General features: G+C 42.8%; 2 long non-coding RNA genes across 2 annotated transcripts; both read right to left on the reverse strand.

Annotated features, from left to right (window-relative positions):
* Positions 1–294: 294 nt before the first annotated feature.
* Positions 295–3,442, reverse strand: LOC138963121 (uncharacterized). The gene is made up of 2 exons (XR_011454719.1): positions 1,070–3,442; positions 295–780 (listed from the first exon to the last, which is right to left on the reverse strand). It is a non-coding gene; the product is annotated as an uncharacterized lncRNA (long non-coding RNA).
* A 312-nt stretch (positions 3,443–3,754) lies between these two features.
* Positions 3,755–11,174, reverse strand: LOC138963120 (uncharacterized). The gene is made up of 2 exons (XR_011454718.1): positions 5,925–11,174; positions 3,755–5,475 (listed from the first exon to the last, which is right to left on the reverse strand). It is a non-coding gene; the product is annotated as an uncharacterized lncRNA (long non-coding RNA).
* Positions 11,175–22,665: the final 11,491 nt, after the last annotated feature.

Genomic DNA, 22,665 nt, shown 5'->3' on the forward strand with positions numbered 1-22,665 from the left:
AACTTGACTAAATGTAAAAACGTGACTCTGTAAGCGAATTTTGAGGTAGGCTACTGTGCTAATATTGTTTGTTTTAGCATATCGATCGTCGTTGCAGTTCCAGAGCAAACGATCCACATTTCTCTGCGATATTGTATTTCAAGGCGTTTTATCGTGATCTGACAACACGCATAGCTAAAAAAAAAAATTTACGAACAATTCTATGATACTTCAAATCACATAAATGTAACCGTGTGCCAATCTACTAAGTTCCTCTTTCGTACTGAACCCAAACACTAAAGCAGACGACACAAGTTATATTACCCAGGTTCTTTTATTCCATACGATGAAATGGGGAAAATGTGGGATAACGGGGGTTTATCTTCAAATACAACACTTTCACTGTATAGGACTAAACAACTTCAAAACAAAACAATATTCTCACTCTTCATTCTAAAACTACATTCTTCCCTTAAAGATACCCTTTTAAAACACACCAAATCCTTTCCCCAAACTACACTCTACTCTAAATCCTCACTCTCAACTTTAATCCAAAAAAACCCACAATGAGACTCTAATTTACACAAACGAAATCTAAAAAAAACAACCTAAAAAAACAATTCTTTAAAAAAAACCAAATCTACAAAAACTCTAACAAAATCTGACCAAAATCTCTCCACTAAATCTAACTACTCTTCACTAACAAAACCTAGTCTATAAAAACAAATCTACGACCCACTAAAAAAGAAAAAGACCTAACTAAACCCCGTCTACTGAAACCCCGTCGCACACTCGGCCATCCTGAAAACCACAGAATGCACGCCGTAAGCATACGTAAACAAATCAACAATTTCAACTACCACAAGCTAACTCATTAAACAACAAAACACATCATTCCTACCAAATAACATGCCTACAATACCGTGTTCTCAAACGACGGTCTTCTAAAACATTCACACTCAAAAATCTTCCCCACCATCTCAACTCACAAAACAATCTACTTGAACATTCAAATATATCCTCCCCCCAAGCAACATACTATTCTTTTCACCGCCTACCCATTTACAGAAAGAAAATTGTTTTAACCTACCAGCAAAAGAATCCTCACATTCCGGAAAGATTTCCGGCCGTGACAGACATGTCACAACGGCATTGAAAACACGCCGCACCAAATACACGTCTTTTTCCCTCAAAGATTCCAAGCAAAAGCACAGTTTTAGCGTTCACATCCTGTGCACCGGTGTCACAAGATTAACCCATTCAACTCGAGGGGTGTCAGGCAGCCCCACTTTCTTTAGTTAGTGCCTAACGTCACCTTCAACTATTCAACTTTACATCGCGGCGGAGGGAAAAAGGGAGATGGAACAAAGCCACCTGTCAATTGTTTCTTGTTCACAAAAACATTAATCACAAAATTTACTCCAGAGGCTTGTACTAAAAAAGCGATCGTTTTACCTATGCAAATTTTAGAATCGGCTATTCCGCGAGACCAATTCAATAGAAATAAAACTCAGTCTCGGAAACCTTAATGAATCCCCGATAGTATAGAGGTACCACGAGTTCACACGGATGCACCAGAGTGCATGTGTACCGTAACTGTCGTTCCCAAGCTCACATCCTCCCCAACTTAGACTGTCGTCTCCTGGCGACATGCCAGAATCAGAAAAATTCAAAAAAATATTTAACCTCCCAAGAACATAATATTCTCCATCCTCAAATCATTTCAAAAACTTTCACACAAAAACAACCATCATTAACTATAACAATATTTCTCTAAAACTAATAGGTTCTAAAATACAAATTTCACATAATCCTTCCAGTGCCAATAATCCTATCTCCTGTCAACATCCAACTCACACAAGTTGACAAAAAAATCACAACTCATCTTTAACAGAGGCAGTTCCATGGTTCACTTTACAAAGAATTATGTTCACCACTTGCCAGATAACCAATAATGATAATCTTTACGACTTATCAAATATTTTATCTCTCTTGAGCATACATCAGAACAAAATGTTGACAATCTTTACGATTTATCAAAGCATCTGATCTCTCTTGAGCATACATCAGAACAAAATACTGACAACCTTTACGATTTATCAATGCATGTCCCCTCTTTGTATCCCAACTGTACTTGGCAACACAATCTTCTAATCAACTAACAAAATGACCACTTGCCAAGGCAATGAAAAAACTGGAAGTCCTTAAAACTCACCCAGAATATCAAACCTTTAGTCAAAAATCAGCAATAACCTAATGTCACTCATCACAATTAAACCATTCAACAGGAGTATTCATAGGCAACCATACAATCCTTCAGAATCTATTTAAAAAATCCACTAATATTAATTCTAATCAACAAAACCAGTATACACACTGTCTTCAAACAAAGACATCAATAAGCACCAGAACTCAAATTCTAAAAAATACCACCAAGAAAATAGAAAGCGAGAGCAGAGGAGACAGTAAAAGTGAGAGCGGAGAAAACAGTAAAGACAAACCAAACGACAGCAGAGAGCAAAAAGGAAGAAAAAGGTCATCTAATCCCTTACAGGTAGCATACTTTGCTCCTGAGGCGTACGAGGCTGGAGACGCCATACTCAAACAAATTAAAGTATGTGTGCGTAGACAATCGGCTAGAGACAACATATAACCCGTCAAATACCACCACCTCTGGGCGTCCTTGTGGTAAACTGATACAAGTTGAATGCGTCCCAGGCACCCTGTCTACAGTATATGAAGTTTACTATGATATATATCCTTCTCTTCTTCACCATCACTCTCCTTCCTTCCTTCACAATCCTTCCTTCCTTCCTTCACAATCCTTCCTTCCTTCACTCTCCTTCCTTCCTTCACAATCCTTCCTTCCTTCACCATCCTTTTCCCTTCCAATATGTATGATATGACGGTATTTCAACATTATGTTGTTCACCATGTTTCGATCCTTGAAACAAATCAACAGCGCAATACTCACGCCCCAAGCACACGGCTTGCAACAAAAACCACACTAACACCCATATATTCAACCACAAGTGTTAGTAATCACATCACATCCATGTAGCGTAATCAAACATACAACTACACATGTCAGTCATAATATCAAATCAACATAATCAACCACACTCTTCCGGGGCTGGTCCACTCCCCAACTCTGTCTCTTTGCACGGTGTGCAAACAGTCTTTCACAAACGTCCGAAGAAATGTTAATCGTTGAAGTCCTTCTTCTGTGGATTAACAGAATAAAAAGAAATGTTAATCACTGTAATCCTTTCTTCCACGGATTAACAAACTAAACGGCAATGTTGACAACAAAGCCGCATCCGTCGACGTCACGCCCGGACTCCCTCCAACTTCTCACACGCCTGTCTCCTCGACACCAGCCCGCGTCCGGACTGCATGCCTGCCATCCTCTCCCTGTGCGACGGGGTCCCCTAACCTACACTATTCCTAGCCTAGCCCTAACCGTAACTGTAACACCCCCTACCCACCCTTGCTCCGCAGCGCCAAATGTAACCGTGTGCCAATCTACTAAGTTCCTCTTTCGTACTGAACCCAAACACTAAAGCAGACGACACAAGTTATATTACCCAGGTTCTTTTATTCCATACGATGAAATGGGGAAAATGTGGGATAACGGGGTTTTTTGTGTAAGTGCATGTGCTAACAAACTGAATTACAGCTGGTTACTGTCCATCAGAGCTGTACTGAACGCGCACTCATCCGCTCGTTCCATTCTTATCAGTCACTCCAACAAATCAAATGTCCACACCAGCTGTTTGCAGTTAAGTCCACGTAAAGTGAAATGTTATTGAATTAAATGAAAGCTTTTTATGATTTAACTTTTGTGAAAAATCATAGCAATTTCAAAATCAATTTTCCAAAACATATTTAGAAAAAACATGAAAAAGTTTAGCATCAAATTATAGCACAGCATGCAGGGCACTGCTGGCCGATTGTCTCCCCTGCCCTTCTGTTGGGTCAACAAAGGGGCAAAATACGAATGTACAAAAACATGAAAAAGTTCAGCATCAAATACAACTGTACAAAACAAGAAAAGTTAGCATCAAATAGCACAGCAGGGCACTGCTGACCGATTGTCTCCCTTACCCTTCTGTTGGGTCAAGCGAAGGGATTAAATGTAGCAAACTAAACATCAACTTGCCAAAATATATTTACCAAGGAATAAGAAGAAAAAGTTTAGCGTCAGTAGCCCAGCAGAGCAGCTGACTTATTGTCTCCCCTGCCCTACTGTTGGGTGAAACAAAGGGGGCCCTTTGCGGGTCGCAAAAACGATTGAGGCAGACCTACAGAAACAGATACAAATCGAGAAAGAGCCCGGGGATTACTTCCCTCGACCTGACCCTAAGGATCAAACAGGTTAGTAAGTAAACCGAAAAATTAATGCCAGCTGCCACAGTCGCGGGCTACTCAACCCAAACCACTCAGGGCGAAGGGAAGTAGGCTGTGGACCGATGCGATCTGTGAACTAAAGCTAAAGCTTCGGTTCCGGACCTGTCAATGACGGTACTGCACCGAAGCTCAAACGGTGGTGTCAGCTCACCCTGGCATGGCATGCAAGAAAAACAACAACAGCGAAATGTACAGCAGGAAACTGATCGGAACATACGAATTATCTCTCTTGACTATTACAATGGACATCAACCAGCGACATGAAACAAAGCTCCAGCTCCACAAAGTTACAAAATGCATGCCTCCATGATTGATAAAATGGAGGAGGGGTGGGTGGTGGAAACATTTTCACCAAATACAAAAACTTGACCTTTCAGCTCGCTGGCATCTTGCGTAGTGACGCTAAGCTAAGCTGTGTGCGGGGCACTGTCCGCCGCACAGGTCAGTTCCAACGGTCCGCTACGAGCCAATCAAAGAAAGGCGCATGCAATCACACAAACTGCCCATCGCCACGCCAGCGTTGCGAGAAGCTCTTTTGTGTAAGTGCATGTGCTAACAAACTGAATTACAGCTGGTTACTGTCCATCAGAGCTGTACTGAACGCGCACTCATCCGCTCGTTCCATTCTTATCAGTCACTCCAACAAATCAAATGTCCACACCAGCTGTTTGCAGTTAAGTCCACGTAAAGTGAAATGTTATTGAATTAAATGAAAGCTTTTTATGATTTAACTTTTGTGAAAAATCATAGCAATTTCAAAATCAATTTTCCAAAACATATTTAGAAAAAACATGAAAAAGTTTAGCATCAAATTATAGCACAGCATGCAGGGCACTGCTGGCCGATTGTCTCCCCTGCCCTTCTGTTGGGTCAACAAAGGGGCCATAAACACTTCCCTTTTGCCTTAAAAAAGAAGTGTTGACCCCACAGGAGGTAGGGAATGAGATGGACTGAACTGCAAATTACCTGAGCTTGCTTTTAACTGTACACAATGCAAAAATACACAGTTCTGGACTGTCGTTATCTCCCGTGTCTCGGGGCGATCTTTTGCGTCCGCGAAGTACCAGGCCTGAGAACCCTCGAGACCTGCAACATAAGAAAACAACACCGCGGCAGAGAAAAGCTTGTGTATTGCATATCCAGTAACGTAAAGTTCAGTGTACCAATGATGGACTGCAGATCTCTTAACTGTACTTTTTTGTTTTCGCAGGCAAGCCTGAATAGCATTTGGCTAACTTGTCTAGCGGGAGTCTGATCTCCATTCGTCCACCACTGTGGGATCGTCTAAAGCTGACTTCAAATTTTTTGGGTTTGACCCAGGCTAAAGAACCCTTGTAGCCAATGTCGAAACCATCCCTAAAAACCTGAAACTAATCTGTTGGCGAGATCCGGCCTGTAGCCTTCGAGCCACTTTAAGTCTTTTGCAATGGCTCACTTTGAACCGGTTTTGGGCCCGCCCCAAATCTTCTGTTTGATTCTTAATGGTACCAGTGATGGTAGGCCCAGCGCGGCTGATGTAAACCCTCCAGACGTACCTGCTATGCGTTCGGTGGCTGCAGTGCAGGCTTGGGTGGCCAGGTCCTCGCCAGGTCTGCCGACTATTGGGGTGTCTGGCTTGTTGTTGGGGCGTCAGTGTTGGCCGGCCCTGCCATTTGATTGGGCTGGGGCGTCTGGCAGGTGTCCCTGCCTGAGCCGCAACTGCCCGCTGCTTCAATTTTTTCCTCCAACGCCTGGAGGAGCTGGGCCATCCCAGGAGGTGGTGTCCCCTGTGGCTCTGTAGCCACTGTCTGTGCTGAGGTTGGGCTGGAGGATCCCCTGGCCTCGTCTTTGTAGCCCTCTTATTTGCCGGCCATGTCTGCCTATTCTGGGCTGCAGGTCCAGGGCGGGTAGGCTTGTGTTTTGGCATCTCACCGACTGAGGAGAGAGCATCTTTGATCGTAAGGACTGGCTTAAACTGCTCATACCCGAGCTTACTACAGGCTGCTGGTGCCCAGGCAACTGGAATAAAAATGGTTAAAACAACCAGGTTGTTGGTGCTCAGGCAACTGGAATTAAAGTGGTTAACACAACCAGGCTGTTGGTGCTCAAGCAACTGGAATAAAAGTGGTTAACACAACCAGGCTGTTGGTGCTCAGGCAACTGGAATTAAACTAGTTAACACAACCAAGCTGTTGGTGCTCAGGCAACTGGAATAAAAGTAGTTAACACCACGAGGCTGTTGGTGCTCAGGCAACTGAAATAAAAGTGGTTAAACTGAGTTTCATGCGAAAAACGTGTGGCTGTGTTTCAAGCGCACTCAAAACAGCTGTGTTTCAAGCACCTCAAAACTGTGGCTGTGTTTAAGCGCACATAACTGGCTGTGTTTCAAGCGCCGCAAAATGGCTGAGTTTCAAGCACATCAAAATTGTGGCTGTGTTTCAAGCGCACATAAACTGGCTGTGTTTCAAGCGCAGAAACGTTGTGGCTGTGTCTCAAGCGCACGCAAAAAGGCTGTGTTTCAAGCACATAAAACTTGTGGCTGTGTTTCAAGCACATGAAAATTGTGGCTGTGTTTCTAGCGCACATACACTGGCTGTGTTTAGAGCGCAGCAAACTGGTGGCTGTGTTTCAAGCGCCCCAAAACACGATTGGAGCTGTGGCTGTTGGTGCCCAGGCAACTGGAATTAAGTGGTTAAAACAATGAGGCTGTTGGTGCTCAGGCAACTGGAATTAAACTGGTTAACACACCAAGCTGTTGGTGCTCAGGCAACTGGAATTAACGGGGTTAACACAACCAAGCTGTTGGTGCTCAGGCAACTGAAATAAAAGTGGTTAACTGAGTTTCATGCAGCAAAATGTGTGGCTGTGTTTCAAGCGCACTCAACATGGCTGTGTTTCAAGTACCTACAAATTGTGGCTGTGTTTCAAGCGCACATAAACTGGCTGTGTTTCAAGCGCAGAGAAGTTGTGGCTGTGTCGCAAGCGCACGCAAAATAGCTGTGTTCCGAGCACATACAAATTGTGGCTGTGTTTCAAGCGCACACAAAACACGATTGGAGCCGTGGCTGCTAGTGCCCCGGCAACTGGAATTAATTGGTTAAAACCATGAGGCTGTTGGTGCTCAGGCAACTGGAACTAACCTGGTTAACACAACCAAGCTGTTGGTGCTCAGGCAACTGGAATTAAAGTGGTTAACCAACCAGGCTGTTGGTGCTCAGGCAACTGAAATAAAAGTGGTTAAACTGAGTTTCATGCAGTAACATGTGTGGCTGTGTTTCAAGCGCACTCAACATGGCTGAGTTTCAAGCACCTACAAATTGTGGCTGTGTTTCAAGCGCACCTAAACTGGCTGTGTTTCAAGCGCAGAGAAGTTGTGGCTGTGTCGCAAGCGCACGCAAAATAGCTGTGTTCCGAGCACATACAAATTGTGGCTGTGTTTCAAGCGCACACAAAACACGATTGGAGCCGTGGCTGCTGGTGCCCCGGCAACTGGAATTAAGTAGTTAAAACAATGAGGCTGTTGGTGCTCGGGCAACTGGAACTAAACTGGTTAACACAACCAAGCTGTTGGTGCTCAGGCAACTGGAATTAAAGTGGTTAACACCACGAGGCTGTTGGTGCTCAGGCAACTGAAATAAAAGTGGTTAAACTGAGTTTCATGCGAAAAACGTGTGGCTGTGTTTCAAGCGCACTCAAAACGGCTGTGTTTCAAGCACCTAAAAACTGTGGCTGTGTTTCAAGCGCACCTAAACTGGCTGTGTTTCAAGCGCCTAAAAGTTGTGGCTGTGTCTCAAGCGCACGCAAAATGGCTGTGTTTCAAGCACATCAAAATTGTGGCTGTGTTTCAAGCGCACATAAACTGGCTGTGTTTCAAGCGCAGAAACGTTGTGGCTGTGTCTCAAGCGCACGCAAAAAGGCTGTGTTTCAAGCACATAAAACTTGTGGCTGTTTTTCAAGCACATGAAAATTGTGGCTGTGTTTCAAGCGCACATACATTGGCTGTGTTTAGAGCGCAGCAAACTGGTGGCTGTGTTTCAAGCGCACCAAAACACGATTGGAGCTGTGGCTGTTGGTGCCCAGGTAGCTGGAATTAAGTGGTTAAAACAATGAGGCTGTTGGTGCTCAGGCAACTGGAATTAAACTGGTTAACACAACCAAGCTGTTGGTGCTCAGGCAACTGAAATGAAAGTGGTTAAACTGAGTTTCATGCAGCAAAATGTGTGTCTGTGTTTCAAGCGCACTCAACATGGCTGTGTTTCAAGCACCTACAAATTGTGGCTGTGTTTCAAGCGCACATAAACTGGCTGTGTTTCAAGCGCAGGGAAGTTGTGGCTGTGTCGCAAGCGCACGCAAAATAGCTCAGCTGTGTTCCGAGCACATACAAATTGTGGCTGTGTTTCAAGCGCACACAAAACACGATTGGAGCCGTGGCTGCTGGTGCCCCGGCAACTGGAATTAAGTGGTTAAAACAATGAGGCTGTTGGTGCTCAGGCAACTGGAACTAACCTGGTTAACACAACCAAGCTGTTGGTGCTCAGGCAACTGGAATTAAGGGGTTAACACAATGAGGCTGTTGGTGCTCAGGCAACTGGAATTAAACTGGTTAACACAACCAAGCTGTTGGTGCTCAGGCAACTGGAATTAAAGTGGTTAATGTGCGTTTTGAGCCATAGAAAACCCCTTGGCTGTGTTTCAAGCGCAGAAACGTGTGGCTGTGTATCCAGCGCACCCAAAAACCTTCAGAGAAAACATCATAATTATGCATTTCCCCCACATATAGTTTTTCCAGCGCATACCAGATAACTGGAATAAAAGTGGATAAAACAACAAGGCTGTTGGTGCTCGAGCAACTGGAATAAAAGTGTATCAAATAACCAAAGGGAAGTAATCGCTCAATGCATACGACATGTGTAATAGAGTAAGCGAGAGTTGTACGGAACCTTTTCTCCTGGCACCTGAGAGAATAACAAGCATTGAAATGAACGAGCGACTTTCGGATGGCAGCCGATAACCACTGGCTTCCGACGCCGCTAGGCGTCAACGCAACCCAAAATATCAGGTGCAGCGTGGCCCTGGCTAAAAATAGCCGCCACGCGTGTACCACCCCAGAAGTCTGCCTTCACCGTGTAACCTATCGGAAAGTAGGTCGCTGGTACACGGCCCGTCAGTGCTTCTGCGAGAGTCTGGTCACAAACACAGCGCTGGAGACTGTCTGCCTCCAGCCAAATAGGTCACGCTGTCAGCGCGGCTCGTACACGTGTACAGCGTTTGCTGGCCGCGATCAGAGCGCCTCGTACCGATTGATACATTATGTAACTGCCCTATTCAGACAAATGTACGCCGTCGGCCGCAAACAAGCCTCTTTTCTCCTCCTGAAATTGAAACTTGTCATGGCACCAAACCGTGACGTAATGCAAGTCAGCACTGTGTTCTGCCAATTTGGCGTTAATATCTGGCCCAGGCGTGATAGCGTTGCTGTATTGTGGCCGATAAGCCCCGCGATCCTCTGTAATCGGCGGTTGGACTGAAGAGAGGCAGAATGCCACAAACCACAACTTGTTTAACTTTGTAAATCCCATGGAGGAGGCCAGCGAATGCCAGCATCGTCAAGGCAAACTCCTCAGCATCCATAGGTTCTGCAAACCTGAAACCATTTCCCCCAAATTGTAAGATCACAACGTCAGGTGCAGTGCGAAAAATCTTTCGCAAGTAGTTGGATCCGGCGCCATCTTTTCCAACCAATTGCTGGAGGCGTAAGCCTCCCCTGCCCACAATGTTAACGTACATTTGGCTATCAAGTTTGAAATCAGGACGCATGCGAGGATCGCATCCCGACTCAATGCATTCCCGCAACCGTCTGCAAATGGAATGACCAAAAACATATATGCTTGTAACATCGTTGTAACATCGTTAAAAACCAACAAAGAAATAAAACATTTTCACCAAATACAAAAACTTGACCTTTCAGCTCGCTGGCATCTTGCGTAGTGACGCTAAGCTAAGCTGTGTGCGGGGCACTGTCCGCCGCACAGGTCAGTTCCAACGGTCCGCTACGAGCCAATCAAAGAAAGGCGCATGCAATCACACAAACTGCCCATCGCCACGCCAGCGTTGCGAGAAGCTCTTATCTTCAAATACAACACTTTCACTGTATAGGACTAAACAACTTCAAAACAAAACAATATTCTCACTCTTCATTCTAAAACTACATTCTTCCCTTAAAGATACCCTTTTAAAACACACCAAATCCTTTCCCCAAACTACACTCTACTCTAAATCCTCACTCTCAACTTTAATCCAAAAAAACCCACAATGAGACTCTAATTTACACAAACGAAATCTAAAAAAACAACCTAAAAAAACAATTCTTTAAAAAAAACCAAATCTACAAAAACTCTAACAAAATCTGACCAAAATCTCTCCACTAAATCTAACTACTCTTCACTAACAAAACCTAGTCTATAAAAACAAATCTACGACCCACTAAAAAAGAAAAAGACCTAACTAAACCCCGTCTACTGAAACCCCGTCGCACACTCGGCCATCCTGAAAACCACAGAATGCACGCCGTAAGCATACGTAAACAAATCAACAATTTCAACTACCACAAGCTAACTCATTAAACAACAAAACACATCATTCCTACCAAATAACATGCCTACAATACCGTGTTCTCAAACGACGGTCTTCTAAAACATTCACACTCAAAAATCTTCCCCACCATCTCAACTCACAAAACAATCTACTTGAACATTCAAATATATCCTCCCCCCAAGCAACATACTATTCTTTTCACTGCCTACCCATTTACAGAAAGAAAATTGTTTTAACCTACCAGCAAAAGAATCCTCACATTCCGGAAAGATTTCCGGCCGTGACAGACATGTCACAACGGCATTGAAAACACGCCGCACCAAATACACGTCTTTTTCCCTCAAAGATTCCAAGCAAAAGCACAGTTTTAGCGTTCACATCCTGTGCACCGGTGTCACAAGATTAACCCATTCAACTCGAGGGGTGTCAGGCAGCCCCACTTTCTTTAGTTAGTGCCTAACGTCACCTTCAACTATTCAACTTTACATCGCGGCGGAGGGAAAAAGGGAGATGGAACAAAGCCACCTGTCAATTGTTTCTTGTTCACAAAAACATTAATCACAAAATTTACTCCAGAGGCTTGTACTAAAAAAGCGATCGTTTTACCTATGCAAATTTTAGAATCGGCTATTCCGCGAGACCAATTCAATAGAAATAAAACTCAGTCTCGGAAACCTTAATGAATCCCCGATAGTATAGAGGTACCACGAGTTCACACGGATGCACCAGAGTGCATGTGTACCGTAACTGTCGTTCCCAAGCTCACATCAATAAGTCTGTACGTCACAGTATTTTTATTTTGACAGTATATTTTACTTTGGAACGTTGGCAGTCTCTTTGTTTTTGGATTTATTTTATGGTACAAAGAAAGAAGTATAACACCATGCTTGTCCAATGCGATTTGTATTTTGACGTTCAAGCTGTAACATCTCCCTACCTTCAAAGCAGACGACAAGCCGACATCTTCATTTCCTTCGGAGCTATAAATCGTTGATCACAAAGTCGTGCAAGACTCAAACTTACTTCTTCACGGTTTTTAAATGTGTATTATTCAAGTGCTTCGCAGCAAAACAATGTCATTGTGATGCTCTCTCTCTCTCTCTCTCTCTCTCTCTCTCTCTCTCTCTCTCTCTCTCTCTCTCTCTCTGTTCCTATTTCTCTCTGCTCTTCTCTCTCTCCCCACAACCAGCCAGTCCAATCCAATGTGGGAGAACAATGCATGAAGAGATAGGACAGGATTACGACACACGAGGTTCGTTCTTCGTGCTTCGAATTCACAATGAAGGACATCGCATCAAACAGAGATCTAGGCAGTGTCTGTCAACGTGGAATTGAAGAGGCTGGTGTTGTGTGGAAAATGCGGCATGAAGCATTGTACGCTGCCCTTCTGACATCGCCTATGCATGCCAAAACTGCTTATGGGCAGACTATACCTGCGCAGTTTCAGCGGCACAGCGATAGGGATTATGACGAGCACTTGGCCTGTGTTCCTTTCATGCAACGTGTAGCGGGCTAAGCCACACCGTATAACCGGTTGATACGAAGAAACTACCCACGCTCCGGTTCAATCCATTTCAGCTCTCACGCGGCGGCAAAGCGAGGTGAGTTGCTCCACAAATTGCATCATAACTTTCACAAAAAGACATTTTATCGTATTATTGTTGTTTGCACTTTAGCATAAGAAGTATGCGTACCATATTCCAGAATTATTTTATTATTTAAATGCACTTGTAAAAGGGGAGCAGAGAATATTGACACATTTCAAGCGTTCTGCGCCAAAATGTTGACTTTTCATTGTTATTATGGAATATTTAATGCAAGTAAAAGATTATAGTCAACGGGAAAGTCAAGATTAATCAATTCTTGAAACATGAGTGTACTTTTTGGTCTTTGAAAAGTTGCAATTCGATTACATGTCAAGAAATCGCGTAGCAACCCTACAAATTGCCGGTTGATACTCTCACGCTTGCTTTATTTTGAAAGGTTGCGACTCTCACGCATACTCGGTTGCGACTCTCACGCAGTTTTTCAAATGGAAAACGGAGAATATTTCATGTCTTAGCATGTTTACCTGTTTGGATTTGATGCAAAATCTCTTATGTTGTCTCTTAATGTTTAAAACCTCTCTCTCTCTCTCTCTCTCTCTCTCTCTCTCTCTCTCTCTCTCTCTCTCTCTCTCTCTCTCTCTCTCTCTCTCTCTTGATGATTCTTTTACTTCCCTTTACTTGTTTTGCCTTGCAAGCATTCATCCACAAAGCATTGATTGACTTGCGGATCTGGTCTGTTTCAGAATCAGAGTCGGCAAAGGCAAAGTGATTGTCACTTTAATTGAAACTGACGTGAGTGACACCAGCGTTGGAGAGAGCATGTTGTGTCACTGAGATATATTTTTTACACAGTCACTGGGTCAGAACGGCAGAAATCCAAAAGTGTATGGACAACCTGCAGGACTTTTCAACGTTCGAGAGAACCCAGTCCTACCACGGAAGAAGAAGAAGAAGAGGAAGAAGAAGAAATCAAGCGAGGACGAAGATCTGATCAGAGACCTGACTAACTTCTCTAAGACAAAGAGTAGGAGAGTTTCAAATGAAATCAACGAGCCGAGCCAAAGTATTAGTATTTACTTCATGTATTTCGGGTTTACATATTTACTCCACAATCCACTTCCAAACATGCCTCTTATACAGTTAGAAATGTAGTTAAATATAGTTTTTGATCATGAACAAGCAGAAATTCAAGTGAATCATGTCAAGAAAACCACAATGATCCTTGTTTTTCCCAATAACAGAGGATCTGCAACAGTGTGGGTTTTCTCGGACATTTACATTATCAAGGGTGTGTTAGGGTATGAATGACAACTCATACTGTCTGTAAAGAGGCGGTACACCCCGAGTTTGCTGAAACTACAATAGGGGAAAAGGGAACATAACAACTATATGATGGGGAGAGGGGTCATGTATATGTGTGTGTGTGTGTGGGGGGGGAGAACAGGAATCAGTGGCAAAATACCGGACAAACAAAGATTGCCTGCATAAACGAGTAAATTGTTGTTGTTTTTTGCTCAAATAAAGCAAAAATCATTCGTGAGAGTCTCAACCAGAGAATAAAAACTTTGCGTGAGAGTCTCACCCTACCGAGCGTGAGAGTATCAACCGGCAATTTGTAGGGTTGCTACGCGATTTCTTGACATGTAATCGAATTGCAACTTTTCAAAGACCAAAAAGTACACTCATGTTTCAAGAATTGATTAATCTTGTCTTTCCCGTTGACTATAATCTTTTACTTGCATTAAATATTCCATAATACCAATGAAAAGTCAACATTTTGGCGCAGAACGCTTGAAATGTGTCAATATTCTCTGCTCCCCTTTTACAAGTGCATTTAAATAATAAAATAATTCTGGAATATGGTACTCATACTTCTTATGCTAAAGCGCAAACAACAATAATACGATAAAATGTCTTTTTGTGAAAGTTATGTTGAAATTTGTGGAGCAGCTCACCTCGCTTTGCCGCCGCGTGAGAGCTGAATTGGATTGAACCGGAGCGTGGGTAGTTTCTTCGTATCAACCGGTTATACGGTGTGAAGCTGCAGTGCGTCGTCGGTCCTGCTGAAGTTGCATTATATATGTGAGCGGAGCCCCTTACGCCACCTCACGTGCTTCGCGCACCGAAGAAACCCGTTATGTATAAATCAGCCTACTGTCACCATGAAAATTTTGCTTCCGCTGTTTTGGAATTGTGGTGTAGCATCTGACATCTAATGAAAAAACGATCCGAGAAACTGTAATACAATTTTGCTGTGCAAAAATGCTGTGTCTGCAATGTCCGAAAGGGGCAGAAGGCTAGCTCAGTCGGTAGCGGCCCTAGCTTCATGTAGCTTTCAAACGAGTTTGTCGCTATCGGCGTTGGTTCGATTCCTACGTTTGGCGAGGGATTTATTTCCCAGAGCCAACTTTGTACAGACTCTCCTCGGTGTCCGAACACCCCCATGTGCACGCACACGCACGATAAAGATCCCAAGTTCACAGCGAAAGTCTCAGGGCTTGGAAACATGAACGCAAGCATGCAGAAAAAAAAGGGTTAAAAACAAGTGGGTAGCTCGCTTTCCCCAATGAGGAAGCAATCAACATTTTCATGAGTGTAACATCACAGGACTATACGTAGATTTAACCAACAGATTTTTCAAATTATTTTTACAATAATTTGTTTTATTCTGCACTATGCTATAAACAATACCTCTTTTAAAACGAACTGATGTTTGGTTGCATTTGTGCAAAGAATTGGTGGCGCAGATGTCCAAAAAGGACCAATTACTCCGTCAAAACGCAATTTCCATGCAAACGAGTCGAAGCGTTAAAATGAGCCGTGTGATGTGTGGCTGTCAATGTGCGGGGAATCTTCGTGCACAGTGGGGAAAAGTGTGGCACGTGATGTTTAGCCCTCGACTCCCGGAAAGCGCACGACATTGGGGACAATTCTAATTGCCTCTGCAGTGTGTGCGTGCGTGCCCGTGTAAACTGGTCAGTGGTCGGCCTTTTTACATTTAGTCAAGTTTTGACTAAATGTTTTAACATAGAGGGGGAATCGAGACGAGGGTCATGGTGTATGTGTGTATGTGTGTGTGTGTGTGTGTGTGTGTGTGTGTGTGTGCGTGTGTGTGTGTAGAGCGATTCAGAGTAAACTACTGGACCGATCTTTATGAAATTTGACATGAGAGTTCCTGAGAGTTCCATTTTTTCGATAAATGTCTTTGATGACGTCATATCCGGCTTTTTGTAAAAGTTGAGGCGGCACTGTCACACCCTCATTTTTCAATCAAATTTATTGACATTTTGGCCAAGCAATCTTCGACGAAGGCCGGACTTCGGTATTGCATTTCAGCTTGGTGGCTTAAAATTTAATTAATGACTTTGGTCATTAAAAATCTGAAAATTGTAAAAAAAAAAAGAATTTTTAATAAAACGATCCAAATTTACGTTTATCTTATTCTTCACCATTTTCTGATTCCAAAAACATATGAATTTTCGAAATCAATTTAAAAACATTTTCATCTTATTCCTTGTTGGTTCCTGATTCTAAAAACATATAGATATGATATGTTTGGATTAAAAACACGCTCAGAAAGTTAAAACGAAGAGCTAGAGAGGTACAGTAAAGCGTGCTATGAAGCACAGCGCAATCGCTACCGCGCCAAACAGGCTCGTCACTTTCACTGCCTTTTGCACTAGCGGCGGACTACGTTCAATTTCATTCTGTGAGTTTCACAGCTTGACTAAATGTAGTAATTTCGCCTTACGCGACTTGTCTTTGCCTTTTTTTGTATGTTTTGTTTTGTTTTTAGAAACATTTCTTTATCGTTATTCTTTTTTTTAATTCTTTACCAGAGATCATTGAACTGCGCTGTTGAGGCGTGAAACTGCTGCTGCTGCTTGTGTGTGTGTGTGTGTGTGTGTGTGTGTGTTTCTGTGTGTGTGTGTATGTGTGTGTGTGTGTGTGTGTGTGTTTCTGTGTGTGTGTGTGTATGTGTGTGTGTGTGTGTGTGTGTGTGTGTTTCTGTGTGTGTGTGTGTATGTGTGTGTGGTCTTTTTTGTGGTGTTTCGTTTTTATTATGTTTTGTGGTGGTGGTCCATCTCTCCCTCACTCTCTCACTCTCTCTTTTTCTCTCTTTCACACACACACACACACACACACACACACACACACACACACACACACACACACACATACACATACACACACACTCTCTCCCTCCCTTTTCCTCTTGGTCGCTCGCTTGCTTGAGATTGTGGCCCCCGTGCGATATTCACGTCTACCTTCTTTTTAACTTTGTTTTTTATTCGTCACCACACAGATTCAGTTTTCTTCCTTTCATCCTTTCATAATTTCCTTATACCCCTTTCTAAGGGTTCTCATAGGATTGAAGTTGTGGGAAAACCACCTAATTGACGACCGATTCAAACTCCGCATCGCCTTTCCAGTTAGCAACAAGATTTTGAGTGTGACATGTAGTGGACATCCATCCTGAACTCAGGTCAAAATGAGTTCGGCTCATTCTATCCCTGACAGGATGCCTTGGTTTTCCTTGTCTGGCGAGGAAATCGATTTTTTACATATTTAGATCTTTTTGTAATGTGTTATGGATGTAAGCAGATTCGCGTTCGTCGATAATGATTTTTCATGGTGTTGTGTAATTTTTAAATTACAAAGGAATTGATATGTAAGACAGTTTCAAGCGAGCTATATTTCGCGGCTGTATTTACTGTGCAAACAACTCTAAATATGGCAAAAGTGTCACGTGATAATCAACCGTTTGGTTTCCGCGCTCGCTGGAGCAGACGATTTTTTGACAGTGCTGCAACCATATCTAACGGTCTCCTTCCGGCAGCAGTCCCAAAATTTCGACTTGTTTTGACCTAAGAACGAGGTCTTTATCATAACTGTGAAGAACACAACGGAGATCACTGTCGAAGTCGGCCAATCTGCAATCATTTTCGTCTCGCGAACACTGCTCGTGAACAACATATGGGAGATAACTGTATTCTTGTTTTGATAGATTCGCGTAGGACTTTAGCGTCCGGTCAGAGAGATAACTGGCGATAGCCGTTGAGCGATGATGATCAGAATGGTGGACATCCTGATGACAGCCACGAATGTCGGAACGTTAAGCTTTGACAAACTTGAAGGCAAAATTAAAGTCAGCATTCTTGTGGGAAAGTTCTTCCAACATTTTTTAAACAGTTCTAACATAACGATTCTCTGATGGAAAAACAAGCCGCTTAAAGCGATATCAAAATGTTTAGTCAAGCTGTCGGCCTGAAACTAAAACAATTAATTCAACACTAAAAACCCAGGATCAGCCGTCGTCAAGTCTAGGAAGGCGAGACAAGAAATCATATGACCTGATATACATCAACCGATTTTCATTCATTTTGCACATGCACACTTACACACACACACACACACACACACACACACACACACACACACACACACACACACAACCACACACACACATATATACACACACCACTACCCTCATCTGGATTCCCAGTCTATGTTAAAACATGTTTTCAAAAATTAACTAAATGTAAAACACTGAAAATACTCAAATAAGGAACGATTCACACGCGCACACACACGCTCACACGATGGCGTGTAGGTCAGCATTTAGTTTGAGACTCCCTCCCTATTTTGCCTCCACGTTAGTTCGAAAAACTCGAAACACAAACTATGCGCAGATAGCGTCTCGCGGTAAAAGAAAACAACAACAACACTGTAATAACTGTAATAACAACAGAACGATAACATAAGATTAAGAAGCTGTTTGCAAACAAGTCCGTACCACGGAACCACAAACTAGTGAACGAAAGTATCGTGTGTCCGACCCATTCTGATAATCATCGCTCCACGGCTATCGCCAGTTGTCTCTCTGACCGGACGCTAATTTCCTACGCGAATCTATCAAAACAAGAATACAGAGTTATCTCCCATATGTTGTTCGCGAGCAGTGTTCGCGAGACAAAAATGATTGCAGATTGGCCGACTTCGACAGTGATCTCCGTTCTGTTCTTCACAGTTATGATAAAGACATCGTTTTAAGGTCAAAACAAGTCGAACTTTTGGGACTGCTGCCGGAAGGAGACCGTAATATTTGGTTGCATCACTCTCAACTGGTTACAGAAAAAATCGTCTGCTCCAGCGAGCGCCGAAACCAAACGGTTGATTATCACGTGACACTTTTGCCATATTTAGAGTTGTTTGCACAGTAAATACAGCCGCGAAAAATAGCTCGCTTGAAACTGTCTTACATATCAATTTCTTTGTAATTTAAAAATTACACAACACCATGAAAAATCATTATCGACGATCGCGAATCTGCTTACATCCACAACACATTACGAAAAGATCTAAATATGTAAAAAAAAAATTAAAAAAAAATAAAAATAAAAATAAATCCATTTCCTCTCCAGACAAGGAAAACCAAGGTATCCTGCCAGGGATAGAATGAGACCAGAAGGGAAGTAACTCATTTTTGACCTGGGTTCAGGATGGTGTCCGACCCACTAAGCATTTAGAAATCGGAGCACGCACAATAGAATTGAACAAAAATGTCGCGCAATTTATGCTGACGAAACCAAACAAATAGAACAAGCTACACACATTCTATTTTATCTTACACAAGCAAATTATGGAACAGAAACCACACAAAAAACGTTCAGAAATTAGATGACTCTACTTACATCGTGTGAGGGGCACATCTATTTAAGATTATTTAAGAATTTCGCAGGACGTACTGGTACTGACGACCAACGAAAATGGCGGCTGAAAACCAACAAGCGACGTAACCCAAACAAAACAAAGGGAAACAACTACTGGATACGTCTAAATACAGAACACTCCAAAGAGAGTTCCGTTTGCGCGTTACGGATGTGCAGTTTTAATGCTTCCCTGCTGCAAACAAGGAAACGATCAAGACAAGCCTTTGATACATTCTATTTTGAACTGCAGACAAAGGGTTTCTCTTTACTAATATTGTCTGGCACCCTTACTGTGTAAATAAAAATAGACATCGCTCTTCCGTGTGGTTTGCCGCATCAAGGGCAAACGTTTGTCTAAAGCTAGGATTCCATTCTTACAGCTGCGGTGCGGCTCCGGCGACGGCAGCGGCGACGGCAATTTGAAAAACATTTATGAAAGAAGGGATGACCCCATTCACACGGGTGCGGTACGGCGACGGCGACGGCGACGGCCCGGCGTGCGTGCGTTTTTTCAAGAAAGCTCCATGTAGCTTTCTGGACTGCCGTCGCCGGACGCCGTCTGGTATTTTGTGGGCGTGTCTCTTTTCCCGCGTTTTACTCAGAGCCTCATTGGCGGGAAGAGAACATATCCGGACGACGTCGCCGTTATATACGGTTCAGGACGATGCGTTTTTCTCGCCAGAGCCGGATGCCGTTGCTGTCGCCGGAGCCGGAGCCGCACCGCAGCCGTAAGAATGGAATCCTAGCTGGCTCTGAGCTGAGTGCAAAGGGAGAGTGAGAGGGTGGGGGGGGGGGGGTCTAGAACGAGAGAGCAAGAGAGAGAGATAGAGAGATTGAGAGAGAAAAGAGACAGAAAGAGGGGAGAGAGAGAGAAAGCAAAGACGGTTAGTTCAGAGACGCTCCCCTCTTTGGAAATAGAGAGAGAGAGAGAGAGAGAGAGAGAGAGAGAGAGAGAGAGAGAGAGAGAGAGAAAGAGAGAGATATATATATATATCCCATGACCTCCCTTCTTTGTCTCTGTTACTTCAGTATGGGTATATATGTTGTATTTTTATAGCTCAATAAATACATCATGGACTCAAAAAAATATATGATAGTGCAGATTCCGATTTGGGCGAAGAACTACTTTGCTCCCGACCTTTGACCTCGCGCCGAACAATGTGACACATTTGTATGAAGTTCCAAAATCGTATTGCACGGCTCAGAAAACCATATCAGTTGCACGCAAAAATGAATCTCAGAACTGATCTGATGTATGAGATGCCATAAGCAAACGTTTCTTTCATTATGAAAGCAATGCGGGTGGGAAAAAACGAACATTCAACTTACAAGATAACCAGATGCTAGCGAACCAAAACAAAAACACGAGTACCCTCCCCTTGCTTCGTTAGCAGACGACTTTTGAGAATCTGTCAGACCGTCCTTACCTGGCACGGTTGGGCTTCGCTATCATCAGCTGTTTCACGTGTTTTGCGAGCAAGTCTACTCTTTTGCCTGGCTCTGCAGTAAGTCCACATTGGCGATGAAGGTATCTAAGAACTTAACATGTGTGTATTTTTCCGTAATCCAGTCATATTCTTTCAAAATGCAATCAAGCGGCGGTGACAGACTTGGGTCCTGTTTTCATCGCATCAATACCAGTTTAGGTTCATGCAAACACACTCGCAAAACAGTTTATCATGTAGATACATTTCAAATAGGGAGCAAATGGTTAAATCTACATATGTGTTCCCTAAAATTTGCTTCTCTGTCAATAAGACTAATTGTATAATAATGCGTTCGAAAAAAACAACGTGGAATCGATTCTGAATCGAGTCGAGTAAGCCAAATGGGGGCCAAACCGGTTTCCCCGTTCCGCCGACCTGAAACGCAAAAGAATTGTGCGCTTCAACTAAATGGATTTCTATACGACTTCATTACTTTCTTGCAACTTATGAACCTTTACTTAACGCTTTTAAACGGTCTGAAAGTAGTGTTACCGCGTACTTATAGATGCACTCATTCGTTTTATTTTTTCAGCGACGGTCACTTAGTTTAAGGTTGCAAAAAGGCCATGTCTCGCTGAAAACACTGTTTCACACTCCACAGATCGCAAAAGTGCCGCTAGTAGTCTACACTTTGTGTTTGATGGTAGAATGGGATATACAGATTACAACACTCGTGGTTTTTTATATGGCTTGTATTTCAGTCAAGACCCAGCGGGAATATCAATCGAGAGCCACTCGCCAAAGGCTCGTGTCTCCCGATGATATTCATCCGCTGGGTCTTGACTGAAATACAAGCCATATAAAAAACCACTCGTGTTGTAACCTATACATACTAGTGGTACCCGTGCTACGCACTTTGTGTGCTGTGCATGCGATGTCATTTTGTTGGTTATGTGCTTGTGAAAATGTTGTTTGCACCCCTCCCCCCCCCCCCCCCCCCCCGCACATTATCCCGCATATAATGAATTATATTCTCTTGGTGAAAAATAAAATGTTAACCCTTACACCGGTGCAATTCTGTAACACATGTTACATAGCCACTGGTGAATTAACAGAGAGAAAAATAACAAAAAACAGTCATATAGGTTTTCGCATCAATGGGAGGTAATCGGAACTGACCAAAAAGACTGCGCGACCGCACGCGACTATACAAACAAACAAAATAAAATACAGCAGGTATGGCGTTTGCATGAATCCATGATTACGTCTACATGAACAACAGTGATAAAAGTGCGCATCTCTTCCCAGCCGTGCAGCGCTTTGAAAGTTGGAAGCATTAAAATTTTTAGCCATCGTGAAGATACGAAAAAAAGTATGACGTGTAAAATACTTAATGATTCAAACGCATAGTATAACATATATGTAACTGACAACAGAAAATATATACATGGTTCACACACACAATCGAGTGCACACATCCATGCTTATTTAAAGTCATGTACACACACACACACATACATACATGGCATCAAGCAACACACAATTAAATGACACATATGGAATATGGAAAACGTATAATGGACATGAACATGGCAAGTAATTTACACCGTTACCTACTATAAAATTGATGATATATATATACCACTCACTTGCTATTCGCCTAAAAGCTTGCAGTGTGCTGTGACACATATAAGAAACCAGAAGAAAAAAGGACTTTACTTTGGCGAAAAGAGCATATGCTGCTTATTTTTGTACATAACTGCTATAACTGTATTTTTTCCGAACACTTACATGTAAAAAACATAGAGATATATCTTACCATTTCACTAAGACAGCCAAAATAACGGTCAAATTAAGGGGAGATCATGATGACGTACATGTCTATGGTTGCACCGGGGGAAAATATTTAGTCGCTGGAACCTATAAGGTTATACGGCGACTTATCAGGTGATAATGTTTCGAACTTATCTTTTAAAAATTAAGTAAACAAATCCATGGAATATTTTGGAGTTCCAT

Source organism: Littorina saxatilis, linkage group LG3 (genome assembly GCF_037325665.1).
Source record: "Littorina saxatilis isolate snail1 linkage group LG3, US_GU_Lsax_2.0, whole genome shotgun sequence".
Classification (NCBI taxonomy): Eukaryota; Metazoa; Mollusca; class Gastropoda; order Littorinimorpha; family Littorinidae; genus Littorina; species Littorina saxatilis.